Raw genomic sequence first — 19,656 nt, 5'->3', positions numbered from 1 at the left:
TGACTTCCAGTACTTGAGGGGATGAAGACAGAAACATACAGGTAATTGTAAATTTTGACAGTGTGCAGCTGAATAGGAGACAGTAGAATGATGGAGGCCTAATTAGATCCAACCATGTCCTTGTGGAGCTCACAGTGTGGTAGGGGAAGCCATGGGAATGCAGTTAACTCAAGGGGTGAAAAGCCCTACACAAACAGGGAACATGGTATCATGAGAGACACAAGAGCAGATGTTGCCAGAAATGGCAAGTCTACAGGGCACGACCATATTCTGCTGCAGGCCCATTTCTTGGTTCTAGATTTGGTGCAGTGTTTCTCCAAATAGTACTTGGCACTGACGGTTTCTGCCTCCTCTCCTTCCATTCTCTCTTGAACTCTTTCTAGTCAAGAGACCTTCCTCTACCAGGCAACCAGATCTGCTTTTGTCAATACCAGTTGTGATACAACTTAGCTAAATTCAAATAGTCGTTTCTCAAACCCTGTCTTACCAGACTTACCAGCATTTGAAACAAATGACCAATCTCTCCTTGAAACTCCAGCCCCCGTTGGCCACCAGCACCTGAACTTGCACTCTCATGGTCACTCATTTCTCCTCAGCAGCTGCTCTATACAGTCTTCTTGCTGTTTCCACCTCTTCTCCCTGACACTAAATGCTGGAGGGTCCCGTGGCTGTGTCCGTGGACCCCTTCTCTTCTTTGTGGATTCATCCATCATCAAACCTTAATGTGGAGGCTCCCAAACCTGTGTATCTCCCACCTGGACCCCTTTCCTGAGCTTCAGACTCCTGCCTTCTACCTACAATCCCTACGTGGGTGGCTCGGGACCACCTCCAAATTACAGTAACCAAAACAATATTTGATCTACACTTAATATTCTCCTTCTGCAGGGTTGGCAATTTTAGTTGTTGGCAGTTAAATTATTTAGGTCTCCATTCTGGGTAACCACATGGGCATCATCTTTGGCACCTGTGGGCATCTGTGACATCTATGGAGGTGTAATCAGACTCTCCATGATATTATTAAGATCATGGATGTCTTCATGGATATCCATGACATCTATGATATCTGTGGACTCACCTGTGATATCTGTGGCACCTATCAAGCAGAGGCTGTGAGCTATCTTTGCTCTTACCCTGCGTGTACTCCGTCACTCCATTCGCAAATACTATTGGCTTCATCTTCAAGATGTGTCCAGAACCCAACTTCTCCACATGAGATTCGTCATCCTTACCCAGGACTATGTCTGCGTCATCTCTTCACTGGATTCTCTGTATCCACTAATCTGGTCTCCTCTCATCTATACTTTCTCACACTGCAGCCTGAGTGACCCCCCTAAAGTAAGTGTCATTTCATCTCACTCTTTTGCTCAAATGCATAAATAAGTATAATGGACTCAGGACACTGCAATATTTGTAGCCTCCATCTCTCTCCAACTTCATTTCCTACATTTCCTACCCACCTGTGCTCAGTTCTCATATCCCACATGACTCTGCTTTTTCTAAGCCTCTTTGCAGCTCACCATTCTCACCTCCTGTGCTGGGTAACCATTGATATGCTCTGTCTCATGGGGAGTTACTTTTGTCCACATGAGAATTTCCTAGAAATGTACTCATTTGTGTCTGTATTCTGTCATCTCAGCAGTAATATTTTTGGAAACTGAACCAAGTTGTTGAATGTGCATTGTAACATCTCCAATCTGGACCCCTCTCTTGAGCTCCTGACAGTTACATCCAGCTGTCTCCCTCCTATTCCCATTCTGATGTCAGGTGGATTCTCAGAATTAATCATTCTCTAGGAAAGTCCTTCCCTCTTCAGTCCTCTATGGACAAAGCTCCTTCCTTCCAGGTGCCCAGGGGAACATTCTGGCCTCGTCCTTTGTATTGCCTTCCCCTCACTGAACACATAGTTAGCCTGTGATCCTTATTAGCTTGATCTTCCACACACATCCAAAAACATGTCCTCACCCCACCCTGCCTCGCTGGCTCAGCCCTCATCCCTCCTCCTGGAGGACCCAGCAGTGCCTTCTCAGTCTTCCTGTGGCTGCCGTGACCCACTTGGGCCTGCTCTGAGTCAGGCATTTGAGGTCAGAGTGAGAGTCCAGTTGTGTCTCTGCCCTTCCCAAAGGCTCCGGGTTCCTGTATGCACTGCAGCACCCCACGCAGTCTGCAGCATCCTTCCTGCTGCTCCCCTCCTTACCCTTCCTCTGCTCTAAGACATGGGGCTCTGGTTGAGTCCACAACCCCCAGGCCTGCTGCTGCCTCTGAGCAATGCACTTGCTCTTCCCCTTATCCTTTTCCTGGGATGCTTTTCTCTTATTCAGACTCAGAGCCTGCCTCTTCAGCACCTTCATGTCTTTACCTAAATGTCACCTCTTTCCACTATCAGATATAGAAACTGTTTCCCAGTATAGTCTGTGCTTATTTCCCTGTGTTATTTTTCTCTAAACAAATATCTCTATCCAACATGGGAAAAAATATTTTACTTATTTCTTTTTATTTGTATCCTTCTGCTCTTCAGAACAACAGCTTGATGACAGAGCTCTTTGAGTCTGTATCTATTGATGAACTTCTTGCACATACGGAAATGCTGGCACATAGTCATTATATATATTCAGTATAGTTACTGAATATGTCTACAAATTAATGAACAAATGCCACATCTCCGCTTAATATCATACAAGGATTACACAAAAATACACACACCTGGATGACATTTAAGACAACCTGAAGGATGATAAGGACCTGGATTGGCAGGAATGGGGAGGAAGGCCATTTCAGGAGAAGTAACTACACATGCAAAGTCTCAGAATCACAGAGGGCTTAGCCTGGTGGGTGTAGGGAGACTTTGGGTGATGCAAGGAGAAGGGGGATCAGGAGCAGAGTCCAGCAGAAGACAGATTGTGAAAGGCCTTCAGTCCAGGCAGTGGCATTTGCACTTCATTCTCCAGCAATGAAGAGGAAACATGGCCATTCAGACTGTGGAGGAACTGGATGAGGAGACATCTGGAAGTACAGTCTGGAGGCCTGTGTTGGGGAGAGATGGAGGCAGGAGGTGAAAAGGGTTCAGTGATCAGGGAAGAGGTGAGGCCGCAAGAATGACCAGGGTCAGGATGGAGAAAAGGGCATCAAGATGAGCCCTGCTTAGGAGAAGGAGGGACAAGAGCTAGTAATTTATGGGATCTAGAGAAGGGAGGGGGGTCAAGATGGAGACCCACACCCAGGTTCTGACTTTAGAGATGAGGCCTCTTTGTCATCTGCAGGATGAAGAACCCACATCCCAGGAAAAGTAGGTTTGAGGAGGAAGACAGTTGGCTTAACTTTGGCCATGATGGGCAGAGCAATCCTGGAGGCCATTGTGGAGGAGGTATCCAGCAGGATGTTGAAGGGTGAGAGGCCCACATCACTCACCTGAGAGATTAACCCATGACAGCATATACATTCTCCTCAACCTCCACTGCCCTCACCGCCTTCTTCTTGTGGAAACTGACATTGAGTGAAGAGACAAGGACCTGTAAGTGTGGCCGCATGAAGGGAGCAAAGGGCAGCCAACTCAACTTCCTGTGCCCTGCTAGAGGCTGGAGGGATCACAGGGAGGAAGAGCAGGTCTAGACTTCCTTCATGACAGCAGGAAGCTCCCCATCCTGGCATTTGGCCCTCAGTTGGGACAGACACAAACTGACCACAAATGGCCCATGTGTAATTCTCACCACCAATTCAGCCTCCAGCCTGGCCCCAGGACCACGTAAACTGTCTGCATACCCCCAGGATTGAGATTCTGGGATTCAGCATCATGTCCTCTGCCCTCCCCATGCCTGTCCTTGGTCTTCAGGCAGTGCTTACCTGAGGATGATGAGGCAAAGGCAGAGAAGCAGGATCTTCACAGCCACTACCCCCACGGCCAAAACAACCACCTCTTCCACGGTTCCTGATTTCCCTGCAAAAAGGCGGGATGAGGCCCATTCACCTGCTAAACCACAATCCATGTCCTTCCTCTCCCAAGACAACTTGGACATTGGTTCTTCAGATCCTTCCTGCATCCTTGGATGTGGTATCACATCAGCCCAGGGCTCATTCTAAGCTGTTCCCTGACTGTCCAGCAGTTGGAAGAAGAAATGATACATAATTTGGACTTTATCAAAATTAAAAACTATTTTGCATTGATTGGCACTATCAAGAAAGTGAATAGACAACCCACAGAATGGGAAAATACATTTGTAAAGCACGGATCTGATAAGGGTGTAGTATCCAGCATATATAAAGGGCATGTAATTTACAAACCACTCAAATTACAAACAACCCAAATTAACCTATTAAAAAGTAGACAAAGAACTTGAGTGAAAACTTCTCCAAAAAGATACAAATATCAATTAGTCTATGAAAATATGTTCAATACCATTTATCAGTATCTTAATGCCTATTGAAGCCACAATGAATTACTACTTCACATGCACTAGAAGACCATAGTTCTTTTAAAAAAGGAAAACGAGAATGTTCAAAAGAATATGGAGAATTTGCAACTCTGTACATTGCTGGTGCAATGTAAAGTGGTGCTGACACTGGATAACAGTCTGGCATTTCCTCAAAAAGTTAAACACAGAATTACAATATGACCTAAAAATTACACTCCTAGGGCTATGCTCAAGAGAAATAAAAACATAGGTTCCAACAAAAAGTTGTACATGAATGTTCCTGGCAGCATTATTAGTAACAGTCAAAAAGTGTGAACAGCTCTAATGTCTATCAACTGAACAATGAATGAGCAAAACATGGTCTCTCCATACAATGGGATATTAGGTTTCAAAAAGAATGAAGTATTCATGCATAGTACTGGGGTGAACCTTGACAGCATTACGTTATGTGAAAAAAAAGATCAGACACAAGAGGCTGTTTTTTGTGTGATTCCACTTATATGAAATGTCCAAAATAGGCAAATCTGTAGAGACAGAAGGCAGATTAGTGCTTGCCAGAGGAGGGGATAATGGGAAGTGAGTGCTTAATGGGTACAGAGTGGATTTTTGAAGTAAAGAAAATGTCCTGGCATTAGATCATGGTTATGGTTGTACCATATGTGACTAAAAGCCAGTTTAGCGTATAATTTAAAATGATTAAAATTGTGAATTTAATGTTATATGAATTTTATCTCAATTAAAAAGTGCATATAAATAAAAATTATATGGAGATACCAATTTTCACCTAATACAGGCAAAAAGCGAAAGCTTTCATTCCACATTGGGTTGATGAAGACACACTTTCGGCTGGGTGCGGTGGCTTATGCCTGTAGTCCAAGCACTTTGGAAGGCTGAGGTAGACAGATTGCCTGAGCTCAGGAGTTGGAGACCACCCTGGGCAACATGGTGAAACCCATCTCTACTAAAATACAAAAAATTAGCCGGGCGTGGTGGCAGGCACCTGTAGTCTACCAGCTACTCGGGAGGCTGAGGCACGAGAATTGCTTGAACCCATGAGGCGGAAGTTGCAGTGAGCTGAGACAACGCCACTGCACTCCAGCCTGGGTGACAGAGTGAGAGTCTCAAAAAAAAAAAAAGAAAAAGAAAAGAAAACACTGTCACCCCATGCTGTTGGGAATGTAAACATATCCACCATTGACTGAGAACAATTTGGCCTATCTCTCAAAATCAGAAAGAACATAAGACCCAGCTATTTTGCTTTAAGTAACTGATTCCACAGACATAGACATACACTGGCAAAGTAGATAGAAGACTGTTCAATCCATTGTTTCTGTTGGTAGAAACATGATATTCCATTTCAAGAAGATATATACAGAATTAGGATCCAACTCTTCAATGGAACACTACACAGTCTGAGAGTGAGGATAGTCTGTGCTGCTGATACCAAACGACCTCTGAGATCCTTCCGGAGAATACACCAGGGCTCAGAGCAGCCAGGATGAACACTCTTTGATTCTGGGGAGGAGGACAAGCATCTGAGAACAGACTCTGCTATGGATTTAGCATTTTTGCCCATGCGATTGTATCACCTGTCCAGAAGTACATTAAACTACTGGGAAAAATTTAAAGTTGAGGCTGGAGGAGTATTTAGGAGGTAGATGATAAGGGGCTCAAAGGCTAGTCCTGCTGTATGAATATCACTCTGTCCTTGTTGTGGGGCCAAGGGGTGTGTGTTTGGAGGAGTCTGTGGAGGAGTCTGCGGACAGGTGTGGGTGGCAAGCCACCCAGGTGCCGAGGCAAGAGACTGAGGGCACAAGCTGTTCCAGTGTAATAAAATATATAAAACCACAAGAGTTATACTAGATCACGATCATAGACATGATTATACATGAATATCATTAATCATTAGTTTGTAGCAATTACTCCTTATTCCAATATTATAATAATCCTCGTTCTACAATTATAACCTAGGAAAAACCAGGCTATACAGAGATAGGTGCTGAAGGGACATAGTGAGAAGTTACCAGAAGACAAGTGTGAGCCCTCTGTCATGCCCAGAAAGGGCCACTAGAGGGCTCCTTGGTCTAGCGGTAACGCCAGCATCTGGGAAGACACCCGTTGCCAAGCAGACCGTGGTCTAGTGGTAGCGTCAGTGCCAAGGAAAAACACCCGCTACTTAGCAGACCAGGAAAGGGAGTCTCCGTTTCCCTGGGGGAGTTTAGAGAAGACTCTACTCCTCCACCTCTTGTGGAGGGCCTGACTCATGTCAGGCCCACCTGCAGTTATCTGGAGGCCTAACCGTCTCCCTGTGATGCTGTGCTTCAGTGGTCATGCTCCTAGTCCACCTTCATGTTCCATCTCGTACACCTGGCTCTGCCTTTTAGATAGCAGTAGCAAAATTAATGAAAGTACTAAAAGTCTCTGATAAGCAGAAATAATGGTGTAAGCTGTCTCTCTCTCTCTCTCTCTCTGCCTCGGCTGCCAGGCAGGGAAGGGCCCCCTGTCCAGTGGACACGTGACTCACGTGACCTTATCAATCATTGGAGATGACTCACACTCTTTACCATGCCCCTTTTGCTCTGTATCCAATAAATAACAGCGCAGCCAGGCATTCGGGGCCACTACTGGTCTCCGTGTCTTGGCAGTAGTGGTCCCCCGGACCCAGCTGTCTTTTATCTCTTTGTCTTGTGTCTTTATTTCTGCAACTCTCTCGTCTCCAAACATGGGAGAAAAACCTACCGACCCTGTGGGGCTGGTCCCTACAGACAGGTGCTCAGGTGTCCATGGGAGCTGAGGATAGGGAGGGTCCCTGAGTTGGCCAACAAGGAATCTCTGGTTACCATGGTGAGTCAGGATGAGGCAGGAGCCCAGCTCTTCCCTGAGCTGAAGGCCCTGCTCCTCTAGCCTCCAGATGGGGACTCTGTCCTACCTGTGCCATCTTCTAGGGAGGCTTCAATCACTGGGTTCATTAGAGGATCTAAGCCAGCAAGAGAGGATTTCTCATTTAGTTGGGGTGGGAGTGAGATGAAGGTAGGCGCTCCTCTAGAAGCCCGCAGAAATGGCAATTGACAGCTTGGGTCCTTCTAGTTCCCCTACTCAGCAAGGCCTCCAAGACACAGCCACCAAGTGGCCCCAGTCCTGGACCTCCTCTCTCCTGGTCCTCTCCCCATTCACACCCTCAGGCACCCAGGCATCCTGGCCCCATCACTCACAGGAGACACTGAGCTGGATGGTTCTCTCCGTGGTCACACCAGCTCCAGGGAACGTCACCTGACAGGTGAGGTTGGTGCCGTGGTCCTGAGGCCATGGGATGATCGTGAGCACTGAGGAGTGGAGGGTCCTGGGGCCCAGGGAGGTGGGGGCAGCTGACATCCAGGAGAAGATGGGGGGCGTTCCCTGCTCACAGACCCAGGGCACAGAGCAGGTCAGATTGCTGGGATGGCCAGACTTTAGGAACTCTGGGATGAGGATGTCCGGCCTGTGGGTCAGGGCTGTTGTGGACAGAGGTGGGGACGCAGGATCAGGAGGGGAATCCAAGGTGCAGCCCTGTGGGAAGCTCAGGCTCTGGTCCAGTTCCTCCCCTGAGCCTGACATGCTTTATTCCCATCCCCATTCCAGGACATGAATCCCATCTGAGCCCTTCCCAGTGGCCCCCATAACCTTCCCCTTGTGCCACTCCTGGAGCCCGTGCCTTACCTGTCACATACACAGAGAGTGGGGAATATTTGTAACTAAATTTTGTTCTTCCTCTCGCCACCCGAAAGAAGTACGAACCGTTGTCCCTCCTCTTGGCGTCTCTGATGCTCAGGGAGCAGTTGTTCCTTGAGGGGTCACCGAGGAGGTGGAATCGGCCCTGGGTCTCCTGCACTTTTTGAGTTGTTTGTGGCCACTGGAGTCTCCTGGTCTACACTGACCCCTTCCCGGAACCAGTAGCCATAAGCAGGGGTAGAATCTTTCCAGCCATACTCGAGGTAGAAGACCGAACAGTGCACAAAGATGCACAGACCCTCCTGCACCGTCACGGACTCTGGCATCTCCAGCCGGAATCTTGCATCCTGAGCGAGGGCCCCTGTGGAGACATGAGGGTCAGATGGGCTCACCCCCACGGCCCCTCTCCCCAGGGCCACTCACCTGCCCACAGCAGGGGCAGCGGCAGCAGCAGCGGCAGCATCTCTGAGGCAGAGGCTTCCTGGGCTTCCTGTGTGAGCAGAGAAGAGGGCTGTGGGGAGGAGCATGAGATCCTGGCAGTTCACAGAAGAGGAACCTCAAACCCACACGTGGTCAGAGGTCATCCGCCTCTGCACAGAGTGGAGGGAGATTGCAAAGCCAAATGACCTCAGAGACCTGCCCAGAGGGGAGCAGAGAAGGAGCAGAGACCACTTCCTGCCTCCCACCTCGGGTCTTCCGTCCAATGCCAGAGCCTGGACCAGGACCTCTGGGGACATCTGAAGCATGGGACACCTGTGTCTAAAACCCTCTCACTCTGAAGTGTTTTTCTGTGAACGATTGTTTACATATGGGAACTGGTCACTTCTGGCCCCAGACAGTCACAGCCTCATCTTGAGCCATGAGATAGTCGATCCTGCAGGATGTAGGATTCTGTAGGGTCTATGGGAGTGTCTGGGACTGAAAAAATGAAGAGTGGTCCTAGGTGCAGTGAAGGTGACAGCCATTCATTCATTCACCAAATATATAGTGAGCATCTGTATGTAGGTGGGGATGGAGAGAAGAAGAGATAGCACTGACCTGGCCCCTACCCTTGAGATGCTCCCTATCCATAGCCTCATGTCCTTAGCACACACACACTGTCTGGCTTTAGAGCTGCGGACACTGATGAGTTTGCCATGTGTCATGGTAGCATATTGGGTATTTTTAAAGAAATGTGACTATAGAATTTTTCCCTGATAAATAGGATACAGATTTGCAGTTTCAATGACACCTCCAAAATAAGAACCATGCAGCATCTTCACGTAAAACATAAAGAAGGACACATGTTCTATGAACCAGTGTAGAAGAAACTCCTTTTCGGTTAATGCTGCCTCTCAGTGTAGTGTGGGCAGGAGCGATTTTTTTAAGGTCCTCATCATAGAGATTAGCATTTCCTTTCATGAAAAAATGTGCTTCTCACAGTTACATGTGGCCCAAAGACAATATTTTCCGATAATACGAGTGGAATATACAGACAAAATTAAAATTTCAGGCTTAGTTTTTATGTTTATGACTATTTGTCTTTCGTGAGTTGCTTGTTTGGGCATTAATTGTCTTGTTGGAATTTAGTTTTTCACAGGTTTCCTAACCCTCTTGCTCCCTCTTGTTTGTCAGAAGTCTCAGACAGGCCAGGCGCTGTGGCTCAAGCCTGTAATTCCAGCACTTTGGGAGGCTGAGGCGGGTGGATCACGAGGTCAGGAGATCGAGACCATCCTGGCTAACACAGTGAAACCCTGTCTCTACTGAAAATACAAAAAAATTAGCCGGGTGTGGTGGCGGGCACCTGTAGTCCCAGCTACTCAGGAAGCTGAGGCAGGAGAATGGCATGAACCCGGGAGGCAGAGCTTGCAGTGAGCCGAGATCGCACCACTGCACTCCAGCCTGGGCAACAGAGCTAGATTCTGTCTCAAAAAAAAAAAAAAAAATCTCAGACAATGTGATCGTGCTGATCTCTTATCTGAGATTTGGAAATCTGCCTTCCTAGATCCTGTGGCACAGATTTGACTGTACCCAGCTATCACCTTCCTGACAAGCACAAAACTAAATGTCCTGGCCCATTCTGTTTATAGATAAAAAGAATTTTAGGTTCAGTGACATGATTTTCCATCTCACTCTGTGTAGTATGCATCTGGCAAATCCTCAAAATCCAGGGCATAATAATATTTGGTACCATATATTAGTAAAATCTTTGTAACAGTGTTATCTAGGTAAATGTTCATTTGTCCTTGCTAATGTAGACAGCCATTTGCATTCTTAATATATAAGGAATTGAGTCTTTAATAAGAAACATAATACCTTGTAAGTTCTTTAAAAAGTAAGAATGTAGCACATAATAGGAATGCAATAATTTGGTCTTAATAGTAAAGCAAATTATATTGTATTTATGGGTCAGAATGTTAAATATGAAGATGTGAATTTCACTGGATGTATTTAGTGAACTTTATTAGGCATAATTTACATGAAATAAAATGCACACACCTGAAATGTTCATTTCAGTGAGTTTTGATAAGTGTATGCAGCCCCGCTGTGACTGCCACAGTCAAGATACACAACACTTCTTCCACTCTAATGGTTTTCCATGTTTCTTTGCAGCTCACCATTCCCATCGCTTATGCTGGGCAATCATCAATATACCCGCTGTCATGGTGAGTTAGTTTGTCTACTTGAGAATTTCCTAGAAATATACTAAAAAATTGTGTCTGTATTCTGTCACTCAGCAATCATTTTTTGAAACTGAGCCAAGGTGTTGTATACGCCTGTAGTTCACAATGTGTTATTGCTAAGTAGTATTCCATTATATGGGTATACTGTTATCTTTTATTTACTCACCTATTGATAGACATTTAAGATCTTCCAGGTTTTTTCTATAGGTATCCAAGTAGAAGTCTTTTTATAGACATGTTTTTATACTCATTTATACACAAGATGTGGAATTTTTAGTTCAAATAATACCTGCGTATTTAATTTTTGTAGGAATTGCAGAATCGTTATCCAAATGGCTTTGACTTTTACCACTACTCCCAGCCATGCACCAGAATTCTGGTAGCTGTACACCTTTATTAACACTTGGTATTGTCAGTCTTTAACAATTCTAGTGAGAGTGTAGTGTCATCTCTAGTGTATTTTGAATTTAGGTACCATCAATTTCATCAATTGAGTATTTCTCATATGCAATTATTTGAGGTTTGACAGATGTATGTAGCTATATACCCACAACCACAGTCAAGACACTACCAAGTGCCATTACTTAAAACATTCCCTCCTGATGTTCCTTGGTAGGCAACTGTCCCTCCCTATTTAATTCCTGTAAAAACACTAATCTATTCTCTACCCTACTGATATGCCTTTTAAAGAATGTCATATAAACGGAATCATTCAAAATGTAGCCTTTAAAATCTGGATTCATTCACTTGGTTTAATGCATTTGGGGCTCGTCCGTGTGATGGGGTGTTGTTTTTAAATTGCTGACTCATACCTCATTGTTTTCATAGATCCCCATTTTGTATACATTTACTGGCTGGTGAACATTCATATTGTTTTTAGGTTTTGGTGACTATAAAGTAAAACTAGTATAAATATTCACATGCAGATTTCTGTGTGTGGACACTAGTTTTTTTATTTCTCTTGGGTAAATACCTAGGAGTCGGGTGCTTGGTCATATGTGTAAGTTCGAATTTATAAGAAACTGCCAAACTGTTCTCCAAAGTGGGTGTACCATTTTACATTCCCACCAGCAGAATATGTGAGTTCTGGTTGCTCTACGTTTTCATTAACATTTGGTATTATCAGGATTTAAAAAAAAATTTCTTTGGGTTTTGTTTTGTAGCCATTCTAATAGGTATGTACTGCTACCTCGTTCTGGTTCTAATCTGTGATTTCGTAACAGCAAATGGTGTTGAGAATGCTTTCATGTGATTATTTGCCATCAGTTTTTCTTATTTGGCGAGGAGGCTGATCAAATATTTAGTGCTTTTTAAAATTTGTGTTAAAATATACATTAAAAAATTACAATTTTAACCATTTTTCAGTGCACAGGTAAGTGGCACTAAGTACATTCACACTCTTATGCAATTATTAATCATTGATCTCCAGAAATTTCTTCATCTTGCCAAATTGAAACTCTGTACCAACTAAATGATAACTTCCTATTCCATCCTGCCCCCAGCCCATGGCAACCAGCTTTCTACTTTCTTTGTCTATGAATTTGAGCACCTCTGGGAGATTGTGGGGAAAGAACTGAGAAAAATTCTTCTTCTCCAGATCCATTTCTCTGTTCCTTTTTGGGTCTCTGCAACATGACCTCAGTTCTCTCAGGAAGCCCCAAAACCTGTGAAACTAACCTGTGCTTGCAGCTCTGCTTGCTGCCAGAAACAAAGGCTGGGAGCCAGCAACAGGAACCAGCCAGGGGATGAGTTCAGCCCAGAAGTGCTGCCTGGACCTGGATTCCTGCCTCAGTGCAGGCCTTGACCTGATTTCTTGCTTCATTACCATACTAAAATCTCCACTCAGAGGCGAGAACTATGCCTTGCTAGGCACAGAAGGTGCCAAGTACAAAAGAAAACACAAGAGTGTGCACACTTCAGCCCCTCCTGGAGGAACCCACCTTTTTCCAGATCTGCCCGCCTCAGTCTCCAACTACCTGCCCTAAGGGCCCTTAAGATCCCCTTTTACCAACCCCTGGGAGAAGGTGCTTTGCACATGAACTCCCTTTCTCCATTTCTTGATCAATGAATAAAGTTTCTTCTCTGCTTTGCCGATCCTGGTCTCATTCTATTGGCATAAGTGGCAGGGGGCAGAGAAAGGACCCACTAGGGCCAACTCACCCCTCCAAGGGTGGGTAACATTTGCAGCAAAACTCCTCAAGAGGTTGTTTGTCATCACTCTTCCTACCTTCCTTTCTTCGGTTATTTTCCAAACTAGCTTCCAATCAAGTCCCCCACCCTTTCACACATGTTCATCAAAGCTGCCATTGCCAGTTATCTCAGACGTAAACAAAATCAACTCAATATGAATTAAAGATGGAAATGTAAGGCCTGAAACTGTAAAACTCCTTGAAGAAAACATAGGAGAAAAAGCTTCTTGACATTATCTGGGCACAGATTTTTTTAGATACTGTAAACTAAAAATAAAATCCTAAGCCCTGTAATCAACTGAACAGACCCCCTCTTGGCCAAGGGGACCCCAGAAAAATCTTAAAAACTGAGTTGCTGCTACAATGGGACGAGAGGTCAGACACACCTCATTATAGCCCCTTCCTTTTGCAGCTGAGATGCAGCGACTGATTAACCTTAATATGAAAATGGAGATCATAAGACTGGCAGAACAGACTCTGTGGCAATGAGATACCAAATCATGTACAAAACCTAAGGCCATGCCAGGCAGGGGTTAAATTACACACCCCTACACTTAGAAAATAAACTATGTTCTAACTGCCACAATATGTTTATTTTTCTCTGGTAGCTAAGCAAGCACTGGTCTCGATATAAGTAATATTAAAACAATGTACAGCTCACCACCAGACAGTGACCCCACACCCTTGTGACTGGACAAAAGACTGATTTCAGTAACTTTCTCTTGATAAGAACATGGAGCATGGACTGGTTATGGCAGGTTTTACAGAGGCTGCGCACTTGAGGGCTGCTGTGTCCTCCAAAGACCTTTTAACATGTAGGGCCTAATTGTAATACATTTACATGTTAAGTCTCTACCCTAAGGTGAACATGGATTACATGTAACATGCGTGTTTGTTCAATATGCTTGGGTCAAAACCCCTTCATGAATATTCAAAGCTCCTTCTGTAACCTGTTGAATATGTATACTTGGCCAGCCCATTCAGCTTAAATTCCTGTCTTTCTCCTCCCTCCCTTAAAGTGCTTGTCTCTGAGCCTCTTCTGCAGGCTCTGCTTCCCAGCCTGTCTGGATGGCCACCTTGCAGGCTGTAATCCTTTATAAGAAATAAAGCTCTTTCTTCCAAATTTGTAATTGTGTGATGTTTAAGTTAACAACACCAAACCACAGGCAACAAAGGCAATAATAGATAAATGGAATTTCATCAAACTAAAAAGTTGTTTTAGTTTGTTTCTGCATGGCAAAAGAAACAATCACAAAAGAGTGAACAGACTACTTATGGAAAGGGAGGAGATATTTGCAAACCACACATGTGGTAAAAGGTTAATATCCAGAATATATAAGGAACTCAAACAAGTTGAGTTCAACAGCAAGAAAACAAATAATCTGATTTGAAAAGGCATGATGGACTTGAATGGCGAGTTCCCCAAAGACACAGAAATGGTCAACAGGCAGAGAAAAAATGATCAACATCACCAGTCATCAGGGAAATGCAAATCAAAACCACAATGAGACATCACCTCATACCTGTTAGGGTGACTATTATCAAAAAGATTGAAGATAACATATGTTGTCATGAAAGCACCAATGACAAATGTGTGTTCTCCTCTCTGCCTGTCTTCACCCCTTCCTTACCTCATCTGTGGTCATCACTACTCCAGCTGTGCATTGAAACATCTTCAGCTTGGACCGCTCTCCTGAACTCCAGGCATTTGCATTCAGCTGTCTCTGTTCTGTTCCCATTTGGATGTAAGGGAGATTCTCAGAATTATCGCCCCTGAAAGCCTCCCCTCTGAAGTCCTCTATGGACACCGCTCCTTCCTTCCAGGTGCTCAGGGGAACCTTCTGGCTTCATCCTTGGTCTTGCCTTCCCCTCGCTGACCACATCCATTAGAAAACTCTGTGAGCACGACCTTCCACACACATCCAAAAGCATATCCTTACGCCACCCCTGCCTCCCTGGTTCAAGCCCCTATCCCTCTTCCTGGAGGACCCAGCAAGCACCTTTCCAGTTTCTATGTGGCTGCCATGACCCACTTGGGCCTATTCTGTCCAGGGAAGCCGAGGGGTTCTGTTAGAGTGAAAGTCCAGTCTAGTCTCTGCTCTGCCTAAAGGCTCCAGGTTCCTATGTGGCCAGCAGGGCCCACCCAGTCTGCACCATCCTCCCCGCTGCTCCCCTCCTCTGCCTTTCTCTCCTCTCATACGTGGGCCTGTTTGTGTCCACAAATAAATGTAACCTAACTTAAATGAATGCAGACTTTTTATTTCCATCACACATATATGCCTCTTAAACAATAAGCATTGTTTTCTATATTATTCATCACTTATTTGTATTTAATAATGATGTCTAATAATGAAAAAATGTTTAACATTCTGTTCTGACAATAGTTTACATTTGTGACTTTAAAGTTTTTGTATGCTTTATTTTTGGAACAGCTAGAAGAAAATAAATCATTTCAATTTTTTATTTAATGTTCCAGCTTATAGACTCTGCCATATGAATCCATATCCAAGGTTATGGATGCAGGTAAACTGATCAAGTGTCTGCTGAAAAACGAGAGAATTTTTATGCCTAAAAATTTGGGGGATGTTCTCTGGGGTTCTGGTGATATTAGAGTTCTGAAATAGATATGACCTTTTTAAGAAAGTATTGGAAATTTATGTTTAAAGAAATTTATCCCAGTATTTAAAATTATTTTTAAGATTTTAAGTTTTTTTCTGAAATGTTTTAATGTAGGAGGAAGGAAAGTTAGTGCCCCATTTTAAAATAAAAGTCTTAGCTGCAGCTAGCAAAAATACAATTTATGTTTTAAGAGTGTACAAAATGAATAAACATAGTCTCTTTCATTATTTCCTATTTGGAAGTTATTCTGATTACTCCAAGGAAGGTTTAAACTCAAAAGGAAAGGTGGGCTCTAAGGGAACCGTTGTGAGATGCACAAATGTTCCGGTATAGAGTGTGAGTTAATCAAACAAGGAATTTCTCTTAGTTATCACTGAGAATGTGAGGTGCATAGAAAAATAACTTCTGATGAATAAGAAAGAGAACATGAATGTACATACAAAAATCCCTTTCTCGCTGGGCAAAAAGCCCATTTGAATTGTTTAGGAGAATCGGCAGCATTGAGTGGATGGGATTGTGTCTTCTCTGGAGACAGGTTTGCATGTGGAGATGACATCATCACTTATCAGGACAGATTTTTGAAGACTCACAGCCCTTGACCATTTGCTGGCTTCATGATCACCATCTCCAAAGGGCTGTGTAGCAGCTCTCATGGCCTCTCCCACAATGTGTACATCAGGCAACCTCAAGGAACCACATAATGGAATTAATGTTCATATAAAAATCATAGTTGTAGTTGGGCACAGTGGCTCATGCCTGTAATCCCAGCACTTTGGGAGGCCAAGGCGGGCAGATCATGAGGTCAGGAGATTGAGACCATCCTGGCTAACATGGTGAAACCCCGTCTCTACTAAAAATACAGAAAAATTAGCTGGGTGTGGTGGCGGGCACCTGTAGTCCCAGCTACTCGGGAGGCTGAGGCAGAATGGTGTGAACCCAGGAGGCAGAGCTTGCAGTGAGCCGAGATCGCACCACTGCACTCCAGCCTGGGCGACAAAGACGCCATATCAAAAAAAAAAAAAAAAAACCCATAATTGTTTCCCTCCAATATTACAGCATGTTTTTTGTTTGTTTGTTTGTTTTTCACTTTCAAAGGGAAAAAAATGCATTGACTTCTGTTGTCTGGGAAATCTGAGGGGTAGACCTGGTTTTAAATGTGGCTGGATTTCATGGTCAGATGATAGAAAGGCCCATCTCGCTACTTGGTTTTGGCTCTTGTTTTTGTTTGTTGTTGCTGCTGTGGTTGTTCATTTATTCTCTCTGGTTTTTGTTCTCAGGCTCATAAAGGTAGGAGCTCTGATGTCCACTTTGCAGATAAGGACACTGAGGCACACAGAGATCAAGTAATTTTCCTTCTGAGACAGAGTCCATGGACTTCCCACTGCCCCATGACACTTGCTTATGTCTGTGCAACCAACTCAACAGTCTCTGCCGTGGTTAGGGCGCCCCCTGCTGCTCACCAAGAGAGTTGCAGGGATCACTGCACCAATCTTCTCCACCCTCTTTGACCCCCAAATGCTTCCTGACACCTGACTCCCACCCATTCAGAGACTAACCTATGTCAAGATTTACAATCTCACCGAACAGGAATGATAACTACAGGAAGTAGTTATTATTTAATGTTATTAGTAATGTTATTGCTATTGTTAATGTCATTATTATTATTTCTCCATTTCACTTCCATCTTCTCTGGAAGCTGATTCGGGGCTCCTGCCTCTCACCTTTTCTATCTACTTCTTATCCCTTCCCCCAGGAGGTTGTAGACAAAGATTAGTGCTGATGCATCGTGCAACTCCATGGCTCCCCCTGGTGGTGTGATGCATTTGGGGGTGATGGGGTTTGCTCACACAGCGCCGCAAGGACGCGGGTAGGGACCTGTCAAAAATCTACCTTGTGTATAGCTCCTCAAAGATCCCAGGTTAACATTCCTTGTGATCTTCAAGCCTGAAAGACAGGAAGGAGTCACTGTTCATTAGTGTCCACTCTGGCTGTGCCAGGCAAAACTTTGCCCTGGGAGGGACTGTGACGTTTTGCTCTCTTGATAAGAAGGTACAAAGCTGAGCTCCAGAAAGAGATTAAGGGCTTTGGGGGGCTGGTCCCGAAGCTGCCTCCTGCCCCTAGGTGAGCACTGGGTGCTACCACTCCTGACTGGAGAGACAGGGTTTCAGACAAGATTCTCAAAGTCATGGGGGATCCTGGATGAGATGGGCCAGGTATAGTTCTGGGGTTTGCTTGAGAGAATGAAAGTGAGTCCCTGAAGGTCGAGGTGCCCTCCAAGCCTACACCCCCCTCCTGAGAGCAGGGTCCTCATGAGGGTCTCATTGCATGAGACAGTCAGGGTCATGCCACGGACTCTGAATGAAGCCACTTCTGCCATATTCATCCTGACTGTTCAGACCAGGCATCACTGGCCGTGCACAGTCTAGATGGAGGGAGGGACATGTTTCTGCAGGGACTTGGCACAATGCTGTGTCTAAAAGGAGTGCTCCATGTTGGTGCAGCCAAATAGAGCTGATCAGATGCTCTCTGTGGCCGTGGTTGCTGGTTTCTTCTCAGTATTCATTCCCTCTTTTTCCTTAGTAATAAGGACCTCAGACACAAGAGCCTAGCTAAGAAGGATTCCACGTTTTACGTTCTCCACTTGCTTCTGAAGTTAAGCATCACAACAGCCCTATGAAGAGGAAACATTTCATATCTTCATTTTACAGGTGTAGAAAGAGGCTTAGGGGAGGGAGGCAACTTAACTGAGATCACATGGGAGGTAAGTGGCAGTGCTTGGTTCAAACCAGGCAGTGTTGCCAGGAATCCTTTCTATCCTCAAACGACCTGCACAGCCTTTAATCCAGCAGTCCTGAGTAGTTAGGGAGCAATGCACAAGACTGCCCTCACTTCTGATGCCAGCTGCACACTGGGGAGTCCCTGACCACATTCAGTTGTGATAGTTCACTAGTAGGACTCAGAACTCACTGAAAGCTGTTATCCTCATGTGATGTCTCATTACAGCAAAAGGATACAGATTAAAGTCAACCAAGGTGAGAAGAGCATGGGGCAGGGTCCAGGGAATTCCGAATGGGGAGTTTCCAGTTGTCCCCTCCCAGTAGAATCATAGACTGTGGTAATTCCTCCTGACATGACATGTGACAACAAGCATAGAGCATTGCCAACCAGGGACACTCACCTGAGCCTTGATGTCCTGGTGTGGCTTTGTCACATAGATGTGGATAACTGTCTACATGGCTGACCTTAGTTTCAGCTGCTCCACAGATAGAGCTGATACCAGTGACCCAAAGTCCTATCGTTAGTTATATTATTAGACTATTTGCTGAAGTCCAAGGCTTTCAGGTAAACAAAGACACTCTAATCAGGTGAGACATTCCAGGGACTTAGAGGTTCCCTCCCAGTAGCTGAGAGCAAAGGCCAGGCCTCTTTTTGGCAGGGTTCAGCTCTTTGCCACACAAGTCCACCTCTGGGACTCACCACGGATCTGCAAATGGGACTAGGCCAGAGACATCCTGGGCCAGCCTGCAGCCAGCTTGGTCTGGGTTGGAATCAGCTCCAGCTCTTGAGCTCTGTGGACTTGGGAGCTGCCCTCACTACTCAGAACTGATGCACTCAAGTGTGAAATAGGGACCCCAGTCCTCGCTTCTCAGATTAGAAATTGTCAGTGTGCCTTTGCTGAGGTCTGCTTTTGTGTAAATAGGGGACTACTTAAAACCAATTATTTTTTAAATTGATGTTCAGTTTATTAAGTGTTCAAACCCCTTGACCCTTCAAATTCCACTCATTGATTTCTTTCTTCTTTTCTTGTAAACTTACTATAGTCACTGTCACTCTCTTTTACTGAAATTGAACAGACTGTGCTCCCTTAAACAGAGAGTTTGATTTAAAGAGTCAGTTATGCATTCCATACATTCTTTTTTCTTTATAGCCCTTCAGCTGCCTACCAGGGCAAGTTCACAACCCAGCAAGATCCTCACAAATTCTCAGACAGCTCTTGGAAATCTAATCTACTGAGCTTATAAATACATCAACACTTAGATTCTTCCAGTGTTCCAGGTGTGTTCACAGAGT

At 44.8% G+C, this 19,656-nt stretch overlaps 1 pseudogene across 1 annotated transcript; it reads right to left on the bottom strand.

Moving 5' to 3' along the window:
• Positions 1–2,472: 2,472 nt before the first annotated feature.
• LOC103785250 (myeloid cell surface antigen CD33-like) lies at positions 2,473–8,595 on the bottom strand (annotated as a pseudogene). The gene is made up of 7 exons (XR_008955068.2): positions 8,538–8,595; positions 8,103–8,475; positions 7,619–7,897; positions 7,336–7,383; positions 3,838–3,931; positions 3,406–3,480; positions 2,473–3,021 (listed from the first exon to the last, which is right to left on the bottom strand). The product of XR_008955068.2 is annotated as a myeloid cell surface antigen CD33-like (transcript).
• Between the last annotated feature and the right edge of the window lie 11,061 nt (positions 8,596–19,656).

The sequence above is a fragment of the Pan paniscus genome, chromosome 20 (assembly GCF_029289425.2).
Source record: "Pan paniscus chromosome 20, NHGRI_mPanPan1-v2.0_pri, whole genome shotgun sequence".
NCBI lineage: Eukaryota > Metazoa > Chordata > Mammalia > Primates > Hominidae > Pan > Pan paniscus.
The sequence above is the reverse complement of the archived record's forward strand: the minus strand, read 5'-3'. Positions and strand labels throughout refer to the sequence as shown.